Consider the following 19,276-nt stretch of genomic DNA (forward strand, 5'->3'; position numbering starts at 1 on the left):
CATGAAATAATAAAAAAAGGGCTTCCCTTTATTTTTGGTTCCCAGCCGGGTACAAATAGGCAACTGGGGGTTGGGGGCAGCCGTACCTGCCTGCTGTACCTGGCTAGCATACAAAAATATGGCGAAGCCACATAATTTTTTCAGGGGGCAAAAAACTTCTGCATACAGTCCTGGATGGAGTATGCTGAGCCTTGTAGTTCTGCAGCTGCTGTCTGTCTGTATGGAGAAGAGCAGACAGCAGCTGCAGAACTACAAGGCTCAGCATACTCCATCCAGGACTGTATGCAGAAGTTTTTTGCCCACCAAAAAAATGACGTGGGCTTCGCCATATTTTTGTATGCTAGCCAGGTACAGCTGGCAGCCACGGGCTGCCTCCAACCCCCAGTTGCCTATTTGTACCCGGCTGGGAACCAAAAATATAGGGAAGCCCGTTTTTTTTTAATTATTTCACTTATTTCATGAAATAATTAAAAAACAAATGACGTGGGCTTCGCCCTATTTTTGTGTCCAGCCGGGTACAACTAGGCAGCTGGGGATTGGAATCCGCAGCACAGGTTAGCCCGAGGTTTGTGGGCGCCTCTGCTGCGGATTTCAGTCCGCAGCCGTCCCAGAAAATGGCGCTCTCATAGAAGCGCCATCATCTGGCGCTGTATCCAACTCTTCCAACAGCCCTGGAGCCGGGTGGCTTGTTGGGTAATCATGAGTTAATACTGGCTTTGTTTTACCAGCCAGTATTAAGCCAGAGATTCTTAATGTCAGGCACGTTTGACCCGGCCATTAAGAATCTCCAATAAAGGGTTAAAAAAAGACACCACACAGAGAAAAAATACTTTAATAGAAATAAATACACAGACACATTAGAGACTCCATCTTTATTACCCCTGTCAGCCCTCCACGATCCTGCTCTTCTGTCTTCTTTCTTTCTAGTGTAGTAGTAGTGACGATTGTAGTGAGGGGCATCACTTGGGGCTGGGGAACCTCCATCCTAACTACAATGCTCACTACAATCGGGAAGCAGCGTGCAGCCTTCACTCCGTGAGTGATCACTGCTGGCTGCTAGCGGTAACGCTGACAGACGCGTTACCATAGCAACGGTGCTCCCGGAGCTGCGGTTAGCGGTGACGTCACCGCTAACTGCGTTGCTATGGCAACGGTGATCTCCGTTAATGACCGGCTGTGTCAGCCGGTCCCTAACGGAACGGGGAGTCGACCATGTGCTAGAGCATGTCGCCGGTACACGGCGATACACATATGTGCACCGTGTACCGGAGAGATGCACTCGCAGGTCCTACATGACGTGTCATAGTCATGTGACCAGTCTGTAGCCAATGAGATAATAGCCACGTGACTGGTCACATGGCTATTTTGACGTCACGATAGGTCCTGCTTCTCTGCTGGCAGTGCAGGTCACCGGGAGGATTCAGCGATCATCGGATGGAATAGCGGCAGGAGACAGAGTGCAGAAGGGATCGCGAGGACCGGTAAGTGTTATGGCAATGTTTATTAACTGTTTGTGTACATTTATAATGCATTTTTATGTGTTTGTGATTGCCTCCCATTATAGCCTATACGTTCGAGTTCGGTTCGTCGAACGTTCGACGAACCGAACTCGAACGGGACCCCCGTTCGGCGAACCGGCCTCGAGCCGAACTGGGACCGGTTCGCTCATCTCTATTCAAAAGTGACTCCATTTGCCTCAAAACAGTGAATTATTCATTCTGAATCACATTTTTTGGGCCTTTGGGGTGGAGCTCAGTGAAGAACACAGGATACATCTTAACATAGCCTTAAAAATTATCATAAATATTATGTACAGCAAAATGGTGCCAATACAAAAATCAACTTAATGCACACAGAACAAGACTCACCCAGGAATATCAGCTATCAAAAGAAATATAGGAGGTCTTCATATTACGGTAGCACAAAAGCTCTGGACAAAGAACATGGTCCCACTCCCAAAAAAGAATTCTTATGAAATGTGTGCTCCAGAATTCAAATGCCTCTCTCTCTCTTAGGCCCCCTTCACACGTCCATGAAAAAACATGCACGTGTGTTACGTCCGTTTTTCGGGTCCGTTTTCCATTTTTGTGTCCGTTTTTATGGTCCGTGTGGCATCTGTGTGAACTGCGTATGCTAGCCGTGTGTGCGTGTGGAATGGCCGTGTGTGCACGTGAAACTTAACTGACGTGTGTGTGTTGTCCGTGTGAAATGTCCGTGTGTGATGTAAAATGTCGTTGATACATGTCGGCTGACAGCAGACAGAGTCGCGCGCTGAGAATGAACTCGGGTGAACTTCACCCGACTTCATCCTCATACCGCGGTTCTGTCTGTGCCGCGTCCTGATTAGCGGTCACCCGTGACGGATTAACCGGTGACCGCTAATACCCTGAGTGACTGAATGGAGTACCCCTCTCTCATACTCACCGTTCCCCGATCTCCAGCGTGGCGCTGCACGGCTGTTCTCTAAACTCCGGCGGCTTTTCCTCTTTTGAAAAAGCCGGCCGCTCATTAAACAATCTCGTATTCCCTGCTTTCCCCGCCCACCAGCAAATATGATTGGTTGCAGTGAGACACGCCCACACGCTGAGTGACAGCTGTCTAACTGCAACCAATCACAGCCGCCGGTGGGCGTGTCACTATGGACCAGAAAAATAAATAAATAATTAAAAAAAACGGCGTGCGGTCCCCCCCAATTTTAATACCAGCCAGATAAAGCCATACGGCTGAAGGCTGGTATTCTCAGGATGGGGAGCGCCACGTTATGGGGAGCCCCCCAGCCTAACAATATCAGTCAGCAGCCGCCCAGCCTAACAATATCAGTCAGCAGCCGCCCAGAATTGCCGCATACATTAGATGTGACAGTTCTGGAACTGTACCCGGCTCTTCCCGATTTGCCCTGGTGCGTTGGCAAATCGGGGTAATAAGGAGTTATTGGCAGCCCATAGCTGCCAATAAGTCCTAGATTAATCATGTCAGGCGTCTCCACGAGGTACCCTCCATGATTAATCTGTAAGTTACAGTAAATAAACACACACACACCTGAAAAAATCATTTATTAGAAATAAAAAACACTAACAAATTCCCTGGTTCAACAATTTAAGCCCCAAGAAGCCCCCCATGGCCGGCGTAATCCAGGATGGTCCAGCGTCGCTTCCAGCTCTGCTGCATGGAGGTGACCGGAGCTGCAGAATACACCGCCGCTCCTGTCACCTCCACGCAGCAACTGAGGTGAGTAGTGCGATCAGCTGAGCTGTCACTGAGGTTACCCGCGGCCACCGCTGCATCCACCGCTGGATCCAGGTAACCTCAGTGACAGCTCAGCTGATTGCGCGGCTGTCTTCATTTGCTGCGTGGAGGTGACAGGAGCGGTGGTGTCTTCTGCAGCTCCAGTCACCTCCATGCAGCAGAGCTGGAAGCGACGCTGCAGCATCCTGGATTACGCCAGACATGGAGGGCTTTTTCGGGCTTAATAAATTGTTGAACCAGGGAATTTGTTAGTGTTTTTATTTCTAATAAATGATTTTTTTCAGGTGTGTGTGTGTTTATTTACTGTAACTTACAGATTAATCATGGTGGGTATCTCGTGGAGACGCCTGACATGATTAATCTAGGACTTATTGGCAGCTATGGGATGCCAATAACTCCTTATTACCCCGATTTGCCAACGCACCAGGGCAAAACTCGGGAAGAGCCGGGTACAGTCCCAGAACTGTCGCATATAATGTATGTGGCAATTCTGGGTGGCTGTTGGCTGATATTGTTAGGCTGGGGGGCTCCCCATAACATGGAGCTCCCCATCCTGAGAATACCAGCCTTCAGCCATATGGCTTTATCTGGCTGGTTTTAAAATTGGGGGGGACCGCACGCCGTTTTTTTTAATTATTTATTTATTTATTTCTCTGCTCCATAGTGACACGCCCACCGGCGGCTCTGATTGGTTGCAGTTAGACAGCTGTCACTCAGCGTGTGGGCGTGTCTCACTGCAACCAATCATATTTGCCGGTGGGCGGGGAAAGCAGGGAATACGAGATTGTTTAATGAGCGGCCGGCTTTTTCAAAAGAGGAAAAGCCGCCGGAGTTTAGAGAACAGCCGTGCAGCGCCGCGCTGGAGATCGGGGAACGGTGAGTATGAGAGAGGGGGGATACTGACCGACAGACAGCGAGAGGGACAGATAAGACAGAGAGACCGACTGACAGGCATAGAGAGAGACCGACCGACGGACTGAGGGAGAGAACAAAACAGAAAAAGAAAAAAGACCGACATCACATGAAAAAAGCAAAAAAACGTACAGGGAGCAAACAGAGATGCGTCCGTGTCACTCGGACGTGCGCACAGACCCATTGACTTTCATTGGGTCTGTGCTGCGTGTTGCGTGCTGAAAACAGACATGCATCCGTGCAAAACGGAGACACAAATGTAGCACGCACACGGACCTTAATGAAAAACGCACATGTGTCCTCAAACATTAAATAACATTGGTGCACGTTTGGCCATGTCTCCGGTATATACGGAAATGGACCAAACACGCACGTGTATCACGGGGGTTCACACATGCTATTCCAGAAAAATCTGCATTCCAAAAGTCAAATAGTGCTCATGTTGTGTTCTTAAATAATAGTCCATTGAGTTCATTTTCCAAAATTTGTAATGAAAATGTAAAATATGAGGCTAAAGCGACATTTTAGTGGTAAAAATGCAATTATTGTATCGCAACATAGTTTGACCACATAGCATATATTATATGCATTAATTAATAACTTAATAAAATGGGAGTATCTAATTCTTTTTAGACATTTTACCTTGTGGGCATATTTTTACAACAAAAGGCCACTTTACACGCAACGACATCACTAACGAGATGTTGTTGGGGGTCACGGAATTCGTGACGCACATCTGACCTCGTTAGCGACGTCGTTGCGTGTGAAACGCAGGAACGACCGTTAACGATCAAAAATACTCACCATATCGTTGATCGTTGACACGTCGGTCTAATCTCAAATATCGTTGCTGCTGCAGGTACTGTGTTGTTCATCGTTCCTGCGGCAGCACACATCGCTATGTGTGACACCACAGGAACGAGGAAACACATCGTACCTGCGGCCGCCGCCAATGAGGAAGGAAGGAGGTGGGCGGTATGTTACGGCCGCTCATCTCCGCCCCTCCGCTTCTATTGGGCAGCTGCGTAGTGACGCCGCTGTGACGCTGCACAAACCGCCCTCTTAGAATGGAGGCGGTTCGCCGGCAACAGCAACGTTGCTAGGCAGGTAAGTATGTGGGATGGGTGTTAGCGATGTTGTGCGCCATGGGCAGCGATTTGCCAGTGACGCACAACCAACGGGGGCGGGTGCTTTCACCAGTGACATCGCTAGCAATGTCGCTGTGTGTAAAGTGGCCTTAAGACCTTCCAGTTAAATTGCATCAACATGAGATTCCTCCCATACTGATGACTTTATTTTAATGAATCTTGAATAAAGTATAATTTCTCTTTATAGAACTATTGAATCATCCTTTTTTCACTGTTATTTCTTGCCCAGCTGTGGCCGATGAGCTATCAATGGGCTATCTGGCTACTCCAAGGATCTCACAAGCGGTAGTGGAGACATCAATATGGTGAGTCTTTTGGAACTTTGAGGGGTTCTGTGGTTGTGTAATTGCACCCAGAAACCATTCCAGCTGGAAATGTGATATGACATCCTATAATCATTCCAGCAAAATTTGCACTCCTTCACTTCTGAACTTTGCAGTGTACTCCAAAATTAATTTCTGACCACATATTTGTGATTTGCATAAATCACATGAAATTTTGTTTCACATTCATTTTTTCATGTTATCCTTTGCAAAAATGAAAAACTTTGGGCTAAAGCAACATTTTAGTGGAAAAAAATGTTAATCCTCATTTTCACGGCACATTATAAAAGTCTGTGAAGTCCTTGTGGGTGGGAAATGCTTACAACACCAATTGAGGAATTCCTTGCGGGATGAAGTTTCCAAAATATTATAATTTGTGGGACTTTTGTGCTCTTTCGGCACTTTAGGCTCTATAAAAGCTGCATAATATTTGCAATCTATTCTAATCTAATCTAATCTATTCTAATCAAAATTTCACTTCAAAAGTCATGTCATGTTGCTTCCCCAAACAATAAGTTATGATTACAAAGAGGCTATTGTCACATTAGGAGAAATGTCATAAATTAAGGAGTAATCTTTCTCTTATTACCATTTGTCAATATTAAAAAGTTGGTGGCTAAAGCAATATTTTATTAGAAAAAAAATACATTTTTCATTTTTTGAGGGCGAATATACAAAATTTGATGAAACAGCTGTTTGTTTCAAAATCCACACTACACTACAAGATTACTTCTTTGAGATGTTAAGTGGGAGTCATTTGTGGGGGGTCTTGTTCCGTTTTGGCATAACTAGGGCTTTTCTAATGTGACTTGGCATCCACAAACTAATCAAACCAAATTTACTATAAAAAAGTCCATTGATCCCTGCTATGTGCCCAAATTGTTTGCACAGGTGTGTCATGGGTGACCGACAGTCCAGTAGTGTCTGGCAATAGAATGTAATAGTGTTTGGCTGTGCAAAATGCTTTCTGACTTTCTATTATTCCTGATGTCAGTATTCAGTGTACTTGGTATCTCCTCTTATGGGTTTTTATCCTTTTCCCTTTAGGACCTAGGGGAGCTCCTCTTTCCTTCAGCTACTAATCATCTGTATTTTCCCTTGGGTTTACATACTCTCATTTTCCCTGTACTTGTCCTGATGATATTCAGTTCTGTTGCAAGCTCTGTATGCAAGCAGGCGGCTTGCACTCATCTGTAGGATCATTGCTGTTCTTTCCTGAACTTCTTACTGAGTCATGTAGAGATAATTTGTTTGTTGTTTTCCATTGTTTGTTATCCGTGTGTGTCCTTTAGTGCCTAGTGGGGTTGACGAAGAGCACATCCCATCCGCTCCCTACCTACAGCCCAGATCAGGGTCAACCTAGGGTTAGGTATCTCGCTTGATGCAAACGTGTGGAACGTAACTAGGGCAGTGAGAGAACCTAGGGCCCAGCGGTAGGCTTAGTCAGAGGTCACCATCTTCCCCTTCCGTAGACACAGGGTTTCCCTTCCCTTTCACCATTTGCTTGTATTTCCCCATGCCTAACATGACAATAGTAGTTTCCAAACACAATGTGGTATCGCTGTACTTAGGAGAAAGTGCACAATAAATTGCGGTGTTCATTTTTTTCTATTACCATTGTGATGATGAAAAATTTGGGGCTAAATTAACAGCTTAGTAAAAATAAATATTTTAGCATTTTTTTCTTTCATTTTGCATTAATTACTTTGAAGCACATGAGGAGTTAACAAACTTTTTAAATGTAGGTTTGAATACCTGGAAGGGCACAGTATTTACAAAATGGCCTTGTTTTGGGGTTTTCTCATACATCCTCAAAATAAGTTTAAAACTAAAATGGACCCCAGAGAACAGGTTTTGTAAATTTCATTGAAAGAAAATGAAAAATTGTACTTAACTTTAAAACTTTCTAAAATCCTAGCAAGAAAAGCCATTTCAGAATTTATACTAGAAAAAGTTAACATATGGTAAATGTTTCTTAAATTAATATTTTTTGAGTGGATTAACTTTGTTTTAAAGGCATAAAAATAACAAAAATGAAAACTGCAATTTTTTTTTAATTTTTGCTGCATTTCTTATAATTTCATAAATAAATAAAATGTTATATACCTAAATTTACCACTAACATAAAGGAAAGTTTGCTATAAAAACATTCTTAGAATCTCTTGGATATGTAGATGAGTTCCAGAGTTATTGTCACATAGACACATTTAATACTAGAAAAATTTGGCCTGGTCAAGAAGATGAAAACTGGCTTTGGCAGTAAGGGGTTAGATATTTTGCCTTCTTTTTAGTGGGCACCTGTAAATTTGGAAAAATCCTTTGAACTTTTGTGTTTATCTGTGACCAGTTTGTAAGTTCAAGTGCATCTTAATAAATTAGAATATCATCAAAAAGTTAATTTAATTTAGCAATTCAATACAAAAAGGAGGCACATATTATATAGAGTCATTACACACAGAGGGATCTATTTCACGTGTTTATTTCTGTTAATGTTGGTGATTATAGCTTACAGCTAATGAAAACCCAATCAAGCACAGTGATACTGTGGTTATTAACCCTAGAACGTGCAACCATAGAAATCTACAATAGAAAACAAGTAACCTAGCAGGCCTGCGAGGTCCCAAGTATGGGTTAAACCAGTTATTGGTACTTTTGGCAGTGTGGAGAAGTGCCAAGTCCTGCTGGAAAATGAAATTTGAATCTTCAAAAAGCTTGTTCGCAGAGGGAAGCATAAAGTACTTTAAAATTTCCTGGTAGATGGCTGTGCTGACTTTGGTCTTGATAAAACACAGTGAACCTACACCAGCAGATGACATGGCTCCCCAAACCATTACTGATTGTGGATATTTCACCCTAGACCTCAAACAGCTTGGATTGTGGCCTCTCCACTCTTCCTCCAGACTCTGGGACCGCGATTTCCAAATGAAATGCAAAATTTACTTTCATCTGAAAATAACACCTTGGACTACTGAGCAACAGTCCCGTTCTTTTTCTCCTTGGCCCAGGTAAGACGCTTCTGGCATTGTCTATTGGTCATGAGTGGCTTGACACAAGGAATGCGACGGTTGTAGCCCATGTCCTGGATACGTCTGTGTGTGGTGGCTCTTGAAGCTCTGACTCCAGCAGCAGTCCACTCCTTGTGAATCTCCCCCAAATTTTTGAATTGCCTTTTCTTAACAATCCTATCAAGGCTGTGGTTATCCCAGTTGCTTGTGCACCTTTTTTCTATCACACTTTATACTTCAACGCAATGTTCCATTAATATGCTTGGATACAGCACACTGTTAACCGCCAGATTAGCAATGACCTTTTGTGGCTTACCCTCTATGTGGAGTGTGTCAATGACTGCCTTCTGGACATCTGTCAAGTCAGCAGTTTTCTCCATGATTGTGTAGCCTACTGAACCAGACTAAAGGACATTTTTAAACACTTAGGAAGCTTTTGCATGTGTTTTGTGGTAATTATTCTAATTTTCTGAGATAATGACTTTTGGGTTTTCATTGGCTGTATGCCATAATTATCAACATTAACAGAAATAAACATTTGGAATATATCACTTTGTGTGTAATGACTCTATATAATATATGTGTTTCCCTTTTTGTATTAAATTACTGAAATAAATTACCTTTTTTATGATATTCCAATTTATTGAGATGCACTTGTACTTCATCTAATAGTTTTTTCCTTAGACTGAAGCATTCTTAAGATAATAGCTTTCCAAAAAATAAATTTTAATTTAATTTCATCATTTATGTTCACATTATTTTTCCAAGTTCCAAGTTCTTTGCCACATTGTTCAGTGAACTTCGAGTAAACATCCTGCCTGAAGATACAGAGTGAATCTTTGAGATTCTTGAATGACATATAGTCAATCAGCAGCTAATGTGCGCAAAGATGTCGGCACTTCATCTCTCAGGTGGCATTATAAACATCACTTTAGGACAGCTATTAGAAATTGAAATGAGAAATGAATATAATTTAAAATAAAAAAAATCAATTCTTATTTCTGCAGTGGTGTATGCCAATTGGCCATTTAATTTTTTTTTCTCTGCATACTGTGAATGAAAAAAAATAGGAAAGCTTACATAGCTGCTGGGAAGTGGCCTCTATTAACCGATGATCCCCAAGGCATTCCTCACTATTAAAATAAAAGAACCTAAGCAACATTTTGCAGCTACACAATTAAAAGCTCTCCGGACCCAGATGCCTTACTGAAACCAATATGGCACAGGAACGACTTACGCAGTAATTTCAATCTCTTCAAGGATATGGGGATTGAAATGCAAATCTATATTTTTTTTTAGACCTGAGGGAAATATATATAGTTTTTGATTCCAATGACAAGCTTATCATTTCTGCAAATGTAACTCTGATTGCGCAATAAAATTAAAAAATAAATATATCCATCTGGCAGATCCGACACCCAAAGATGTATTCTTTAAGACAACATACATCCGGTAGCTGTCAATTTTTCCATTTTCATTCGGCTATTGAGATATTAACTGCAAGAAGATCACCGAGGGCATTAAATACTTAGCTCAGCAAGTCAGAAAGTAAAATGTCATTAATTTCCATTTCCTGACATGATTCGAATGCCATACTAGACATGTCATGTGGTCACATAGTACTGATTCTCACATTCAACCTTTAAAAAAAGAGTTAATGGAGGTTATGTGCACAGGGATAGACATTTGTTATGATAATGTTGGTAATTTGCATTGTCATGGGTTCAGCTATATGTAAGGACTACATAAAATTTAAATGTGTGATTTTTATTATAGATATTGCAACCCAATATACTGTGCATTAGAAAAGACATACAGAAGTAGGACATAAAAATTGCCATTTAGCATTAATTGAAAACATAAAAAAATTCTATTATTTTAATCTCAATAAATATCATATGTAAAAATGGAACTCAGTATACTTATAGCCACTTTACGCATTTCAAACATGGTCTACTAGGCATTGCTCCCACCTAGCCAGAATCCTACTCCACACTGATGAGGGGCAATACACCGAAACAGCTGTCTGTGGATGGATACCTGGCCTTGGTATTTCCCTTGTCATATCTTTAAACTCGTCAAGAGCTTGATATTGACTAAAAGGGCCACTTAATATGGTGGTTATGGTGGTCTCCTAAAAAGAGCCACTCCTTGGCTAGGTCCTTCCTGGAGGGATATCTGGCTATTTTGCCGTGCCGAGACTCCTAAGAGAGGCTCCATGGACCTTTTTGATTTGGAAACATGCATCCTGTCATAGGATGTACTAATACACCCTGTTAGGTGCTGTTGTATGGAGCAGTCTCAGGAGCTGAGCCTGTGCCACTCAATGCTAGTGCTGGCTGTATTAAACATCTGGCAACTGTATCCAACAGCAAAACATAGAACTAGCTCCAATCAATGCTTTAGGTCCCATAAATGCTTCTATTATTTTCTGATAAAAGCATTTAAGGGTATAATCGCTGTTTTGAGTGCTCATTGGCTCTCACATGCAGAGAGAAGAAATAAACACAGGGTGCGCTCCTGCATGAATCTGTTTAGGACTGTGGTTATGGATGAGGTACGATGTACTACCCCCTGCACAACTGCGGTTTTTGCCTGGACACTGGGACCGATGAGGATCTGCAGCAGAGAGTGGAGCACAGAGACTCCACGTGTAGTAGGGGTGTGAAAATTCAAATCCCTCTGTAGCTGCTGAGGTTGGGCCTGTGATGATGGGAGCAGTTAGACAATTGACCAGGTAGAATAAATCCTCAGTGATTAACCTCTTGGCTGGGCATGAGTCAGACACCTAACAGGTCTGCTGCTGCACCTGACACTTCCCACATTGGCTCCCACGTGACGCAATCTCAGAGAGCTGATTAGATGGCATGACATCTGTGTTCAACTGCTGGCTCCCTTTATTGACTTGTTGGTACTTCAGTGAATCTCAGGTACAGGTTGAGCTTTCAAGGAAATTGGTACTTTCTTCATATAATGGTGCTCCAAAGCATTGCCAGGATCCAAGCAGAGGAGGAGAGTGAAGTCTGTGATTTGAGCATGTACGCTCAGACTGCTGTCACTCATTGATAGGTAACCCTGCACCCAAAATGACATGCTCTTTTCAGTTCCTCCAATTCTGACTCCCAGATTGGAAGTAGCAGAAACTGAATGACAGCAGAAGAATATATGAACCGCAAAGAAATGCAGCAAAAGAGCAAAAAAGCGCAATCTGCAAATGTATTTGGTGCTTTTATTAACATCATTCATTTTACTATAAAAATGACCTTGAAATATAATCCTTCGGGTTAGTATATGATTACAGAGATACCAAGCATGCATAGTTTTTGTTTGATGCAAATGGTGAGAAAAAAATCCAGAAATTTTGAAAAGAAAATGTTGGTGTCGCCATTTCTTGAGAACTATGACTGTGTGTTTCAATTTTCAGGTCATGGAGTTATGTGAGGGTTTGATTTTTGCACACCAAAAAAATGTCTTATTGATACAATTTTGGGGTGGATATTATGTTTTAATCGCCTGTTATTACATTTTTTGTTCTTGTTGCAGTCGGCAACAAACTGCAATTCTGTCATTTTGATTTTTTTGTCGTTTCGCTGTTTATGAATTTATTTTATATTTTGTTAGAGCAGTCTTTTACAAAAGCAGGAATAGAAAATGTGTATTTTTTTTCTTTCTTAATTTTTTAATGCAGAAAAGTGGAGTGATTTGAACTTGTATGTTTTTAAAACTTTTTTTATTATTTTCACTGTATTTGTTAGTCCCCTGAGGGGACTTCAACTTGTGATTGCCCAATTGCTTGTGCTGTATACAGCAGTGCATTAGTACTGCTATGCATAGCAAAAATCATGGCCTCCCATGAATGCCAGCTACACTGACGAGCAAAAGGGTAACAATGTTTTGAACTTTTGGATTTCAGGCTCCATGTCTCACCATCCACTACGGCTTTGAATGTGAGATTACCTTCGTTTTATAGACAATCATCTTGGCTATCTCATACATATATTTAACTTGCAATTATTTAACATATTATTAGTTTTGCAGATTGTTTTCATGTCCCTGTATTGTTACGGTTTTGGTTCTATGGTGGAAAAAAACCCTCTTCATGTATACTACAAATGACAACATATTCTAACATTCCCTAATTGCTCAATGTGTTATTAGGTTGATTCCAAAGTGAAAAGTCACTGGTTCGAGTCGAGGAGCCCAAGTCAAGGAGTCAAGATGTCCCAAGAAAAGAGAAACAGCACCATCCAGCTTATTAATAGTGATCTCTTGGTGAAAAAATTGTCAAACTGCATCATGTAAGTGCCATGTCAGTTGGAATAATATTAAATTAAGTCTGTTCTTTCATTCAAAAGCCAAGAGGTGGATGCCCAGGCAAAATATTGGAGTCAACAAGTCGGCTCATGACAAGGTCTATCAGTTATGACAAACATGGCAGTAGACGTGGCTTCTATGCTTCATAATTGTGAGCTCACAGACATCTGCACAAGCAGTATGTTAAGCCCGCTTTACACACTGCAATGTATCTTACAATGTGTCGGCGGGGTCACGTCGTAAGTGACACACATCCGGCATCGTAAGGTACATTGCAGTGTGTGACAGGTATGTGCGATTGCGATTGAACGGTAAAACGTTCATCGAACGCACATCGTTCATTTCTCTAGAATTGAACGTCAGATTGTTCATCGTACCCGGGCTAGCACACATCGCAGTGTGTGACACCCCGGGAACGATGAACAGATCTTACCTGCGTCCTGCGGCTCCCGGCCAGCAATGAGGAAGGAAGGAGGTGGGCGGGATGTTTACGTCCCGCTCAGCTCCGCCCCCCCCACTTCTATTGGCCGGCTGCCGCGTGACGTCGCTGTGACGCCGAACGTCCCTCCCACTCCAGGAAGTGGACGTTCGCCGCCCACAGCGAGGTCGTATGGACGGGTAAGTATGTGTGACAGGGGTTAATCATTTGTGCGGCACGTTCAACAAATTGAATGTGCCACACATACGATGGGGGCATTGCAAATCGCATATGATATCATATGCGAAATTGCAACGTGTAAAGCAGGCTTTATGCACATTTCACAAATCAGGAATGGTGGCCCAAAAAAAGGTGAATAAGCCTCAAATTCAATATCGTCATAAGAAGCTCGGGTTTGCAAAAAAACCATAAGGAAAGTGGACATTAGAAGATTGGAAATGGACAAAGGTCAATAGAGTAGACTCTAAGGGGTGCCAATGGGTCTGGAAGAAACATGGAAAAAAGGGACTGAAGGATTTAGAAATTGAAAGAACTGTCAAGCTTGGTGGAGGAAGTGTGATGTAATAGAGTTTTTTTTCACAACCAAAGATGTTGGCTACTTCACCAGGATTGATGATGACCTCTGAGCTATATGTCAGTATTCTACAGGATTAGGTACTTTGTACATTTGAGTACTATGGGTATGAAAATGACAACATAGTGTTTCAGCAGGACAACGTCCCAAAGTATATGTTGAGATGGGCAAAGAAATGGTTCAGTGACAATGATGTAAGGTGCTGGATTGGCCCCCATAATCTTCAGACCTCAACTCAATCAAACACTTGTAGGTAGAAAGGGAGAAAAAGCTGTATACATACCCAACTGAGTTGCCCAGTATGCATGAACATTGAAAATGTGTAGAAGAGACCAGGGATCTGATTTCCATTGAGACTTACTTGAATCTGATTAAGAGCATGCCCAGAAGGATTCAGGCAGTGTTGAAAGTCAAAGGTAGATTTACACAATACTAACAAAATAGTAAAAATTACAATTTTGATTTTTAGGAGCAAAATAATTATAATGTAGTTACATGACTAATTATATGCTAAATAGTTGCAAGTCATATTTATGTATGAGATAGGCTAGAAGATTTTCTATAAAAAGAAAGAAAGTAGTCTCATGTTTGAAGCTGTACTGGTTGGTGAAATATGAAGCCTGAAAGTCAAACGCTCAAAACATTATTACCCTTTTGCTGATCAGTATAAATTCTGGCATTTACAGGAGAACTATCTTGAAAAGCATTGGTCTTGATAGCAAACTCCTGCTGTCATGACAACCCCAGTGCCCCATGATCACATCACAGGCTCTCTGATGAGTGAATAGAATGTTACGACCATTCTCGGAGCACATTGAATACCAGGGTCTGAAATTGATAGTAGCATTTATTGGATTCAGGCAAAGAATGACGGAGCCACGTGATGAGCGGTAACTTCACTCAGGTTATTTGTGGTCATAGGTGGAGGACTGTGGGAACCTCCAGCTATGACCACAAAGAACTAGAATAACATCACCACTCATTGATATGGTTCATTCTCTGCCTGAAGCTCACAGCGAGCGGTCATGTTCTATGCCTGCACGTTGTCACTTCAGATGTAGCAGAGCTGGAATGGTCATGGGACCTCATGTGGATTACGTCTAACCTGTATGTTTTTGGGGTTACTAAAATGGTGAAAGAGGGTGTTGTTTTTTGTGTTTTATTTTAAATAAATGATTTTGTCAGTGTTTGTGTTTATTTCTTTTCACTTACAGATTAATATTAGGGGGTCTCATAGAGGCTTCACATTACTAATCTAGGGCTTTGTGGCAGCTATGAGCTGTTATTAATTTCTTAGTATTCCAATTGCTACTGCACCAGGGCAATTGGGATGAGCCAGGTAAAGTTCCAGGATTGTTGCCTTTCATGGATGCGACAATGGGTGGCTGCAGGCTGCTATTTTTAGACTGGGGGCCGAATAAGCATGGGCCTACCGAGCCTGCGAATACCAGCCCCCAGTTGTCGGTTTTATCATAGCTGGGTATTAAAATGGGGGGGGGGGGGGAACCGCACACTGGTTTTTAAAATGATTTATTAAAGTACTTTAAAAAATCCGCTTGCAGACCCTCATATTTTGATAGACAGCCATATTCCTGGTAGAGTGAATTGGTGTCGAAGTTGGTATTTCAATCCAGAGCTTCACTGTATCCTAGTGAACACACCCAGTCCACGGCTTGCATTCCCACAGAAAGAAGTCAGAGGGTGTCAGATCTTGTGATCCTTTAGGCCAGTGTAACAATGCTGATACACCTGAGGTAACACATTACTGAACCAGTGGAATTCATATCTGAGGTTATGCTGGGATACTTGTGTGCAGAACAGGACTACCACCTAAACCGCTAAATATTACTACTGGATATTAATTTGAACATCCATGGTACATATAGATAAAACTTGAGTATATAGTGTATCTTTTCATATTATTACATTTGTATTATGTTCTATCCAGGTATGAATAAAGATGCTAGAACTTTGCACCATCCTTTTTGATTCACCCTGTGCTTCAAAACCACAATATAGAAGAAAACTCAGCACTACAATAAAATTTTAACTGTTCCAAAAAAGTAAAATGTTAATAAAGAAAAATAATTACAGAAGGTCAACAATTTTAAAAATGTAGATTATCTGTTAAAAATAAGATTGTAAAAGTCTTTGGAAAAACAGTGATCACACTGAAAAAAGTCTAAATATCCGACATTTAATGAATACATTTCATATAGAGAAGAACATTCTATTTCCCCCCTATTACCCTTATTTACTGGGACATCAACTTCAAAATTCATTTCTATTAATGACTGAAAAAGCGTATAAAATTTCTATGTACACTTGAAGTTTTGAATGAATGAATATCATATTATCTTGTCCAAATCAGACATGTCATTGGTGAAACGTGCAACTGCACAGGGGCACAAGAGGTATGGGGCCCCACTTCTATTTCCAAAGCAGGAGAAATTGTGACTTATTATGAGGTTTGTGCTGCAAAGAGCCCATATACTGTTCTTATACAGGGGCCCTCTTCTCTCTCTGTCTGCCAGAGGTTTTCTCATTGCTTCATCAGCAAATGTAGATTTGGCAATCATCATTACGTATCACTTTTATATAATATGGTATATCCACACTCCTAGATTGTCTCCCTATAAGTCCATATTATCCTTGTTTTTCCTGTATAAGGCCATGTGCGCACTAGAATTGGACTTTTTCTTAAGGAATAAACGAACCCTCTGAAAGAATCCCGCACCTGCAGTAAAAACCGCACCAAAACTGCAACGAAATCTGCATGCGGTTTTGACGCAGTTTGGTGCGGTTTTGCCGCGGTTTTTCTGCAGGTTGGTCCCTGCGGATTTTTACCATTATCTATGGCAAAAACCGCAGGTACCTACGGAAAATAAGTGGCATGCACATTTATTCCGCAGCAGAAATTCCGCGAGTAAATCCACAGGTATGAAAAAACGCAATGTGTGTACAGCATTTTTTTATACCCATAGGTTTTGCTGGGGAATGACTGCAGAAATGTTACAAACATTTTCTGCAGCAAATCCGAGGCAAATCAGCGGTTAAATCCATGGTAAATCCGCAGCGTGCGCACATAGCCTCAGTATTAGTGCTGGTTTTCATTAACTAAATACATTTTTAGGTGCTTTAAATTATTAAACAATTTGTTTCTTTTTATTTGTTTTATTGTGTATTTGGTGTTTTTAAGAAATATTGCTGAGTTTCCTGTCTGACGCTTAGACATGTTCCTTAGTCTGCTCATGTGACGCCCTGGCCCGGCCAGGTAGTCACAGATAGAGCCCCACACTACACCAGTCCCCTAACAAGGTGACAGCAGCCAAACATTTAAACCCCAGTCACCTCCCTCAGTGCTTGATGGACACACCAGGGGACAGAGCCAGGCGGTTGGCACGCTCACCGAGGAGTTCAGAGAGCCTGAGGCAGGAAAAAGTAGTCAGTCTAGTCCTGAAGTTCAAGTCTAGAGGTCAGGCCTGTGTGTCAGGCCTGAAGCAAACTGAACCAGTGCCAGGGTAGGAGCCCTGGTACTGCTGGATAGGAGGCAGATGGAGGCCTCGAAGACGGCTCGGTGGAACCGTGATGGACCGGGACAGGGTAGTGGCCCACCGGTACCGACCCGGGGAACCGACTCGGAAACCAGAGCACAAAGGGGGGTACTCAGACCCTGAAGCTAGGTCCAGAAGCTACTGGGGGCTAGCTAATTAACTGATGCAGCCAAGACTTTAGGTTCTGTCCCACCCAAAGTCCTGACTGAAGACAACAGCCCAACGAGGAGGATATAAAACCACCGCCATGGCAGAAAGATCCCACGGGCCAGCGTCTGCGAGCAAAGGGCTCCTTAGGCGACCACAAGCCGGGGAGCGGACTCCTGGAGTTGCAAGCGCAGGTAGTCCATCATCACAAAACAGGTGCAGGAGAAAGGCAGAGACCACCAACCGGGTGGGGGACCAGACTGCAGCCGGCTGCGGGCACCGACCACCATCACCTTGGTTTACCAGAGACTCGTGTGTGTTTACTAATAGTGAGTACATCAGTGCCCTCCGGCCGCCCATCTCCCTGCACCACCCAACTACTCCCACAACGGGTCCCGGGGCCACCATCCCTACCCACGGAGGGGTTAACAACTTGCTGCACAACATCTCCCCAGGGTGCCCCATAACTGCAGTGGTGGTATCCACCTTCACCACAACCCGGGGTGGCGTCACGAACTCAAACACGGCTCCGGCCGTACACCTACGTTCCCCCCCCAAACCGCCAACCCCTTTTAGATCGGAGTGACCGTGGACCCCCGGGTCCGGAGACCCTCGAGCCACCCACTGAAGCTCCAGACCCGAGCAGCTCGGCTGCCGTCGAGCACGGGGCGGCACACTCATATGTTGTTCTTTTATAATCTTCCAATTTGTTTATACAGATGGCTACTTAGGAGCAGTAAACATATTTTGCCACCCTCCTCGTTTGATTTCCATCTTCATGATGTTGTCGATTCCATAATTTTTCCCTTAGTTAATTAAAAAAAAATATCCAGCAGTCATTAAAAGAATTAATTTGTTTAATATATGCTTCACCAAGACAGAATATTTGTGTCATATACAGTACAGACCAAAAGTTTGGACACACCTTCTCATTCAAAGAGTTTTCTTTATCTTCAGGACTCTGAAAATTGTAGATTCACATTGAAGGCATCAAAACAATGAATTAAAACATGTGGAATGAAATGCTTAAAAAAGTGTGAAACAACTGTAAATATGTCTTATATTCTAGGTTCTTCAAAGTAGTCACCTTTTGCTTTCATTACTACTTTGCACACTCTTGGCATTCTCTTGATGAGCTTCAAGAGGTAGTCACCGGAAAGGGTTTTCCAACAGTCTTGAAGGAGTTCCTAGAGATGCTTAGCACTTGTTGGCCCATTTGCCTTCACTCTGCGGTCCAGCTTACCCCAAACCATCTCGATTGGGTTCAGGTCTGGTGACTGTGGAGGCCAGGTCATCTGGCGTAGCACCCCATCACTCTCCTTCTTAGTCAAATAGCCCTTACACAGCCTGGAGGTGTGTTTGGGGTCATTGTCGTTGAAAAATAAATGATGGTCCAACTAAACGCAAACCGGATGGAATAGCACACTGCTGCAAGATGCTGTGGTAGGCATACTGGTTCTGTATGCCTTCAATTTTGAATAAATCCCCAAAAGTGTCACCAGCAAAGCATCCCCACACCATCACACCTCCTCCTCCATGCTTCACGGTGGGAAGCAGCCATGTAGAGTCCATCCGTTCACCTTTTCTACAAAGACACGGTGGTTGGATTCAAAG

Source organism: Anomaloglossus baeobatrachus, chromosome 1, assembly GCF_048569485.1.
Source record: "Anomaloglossus baeobatrachus isolate aAnoBae1 chromosome 1, aAnoBae1.hap1, whole genome shotgun sequence".
Classification (NCBI taxonomy): domain Eukaryota; kingdom Metazoa; phylum Chordata; class Amphibia; order Anura; family Aromobatidae; genus Anomaloglossus; species Anomaloglossus baeobatrachus.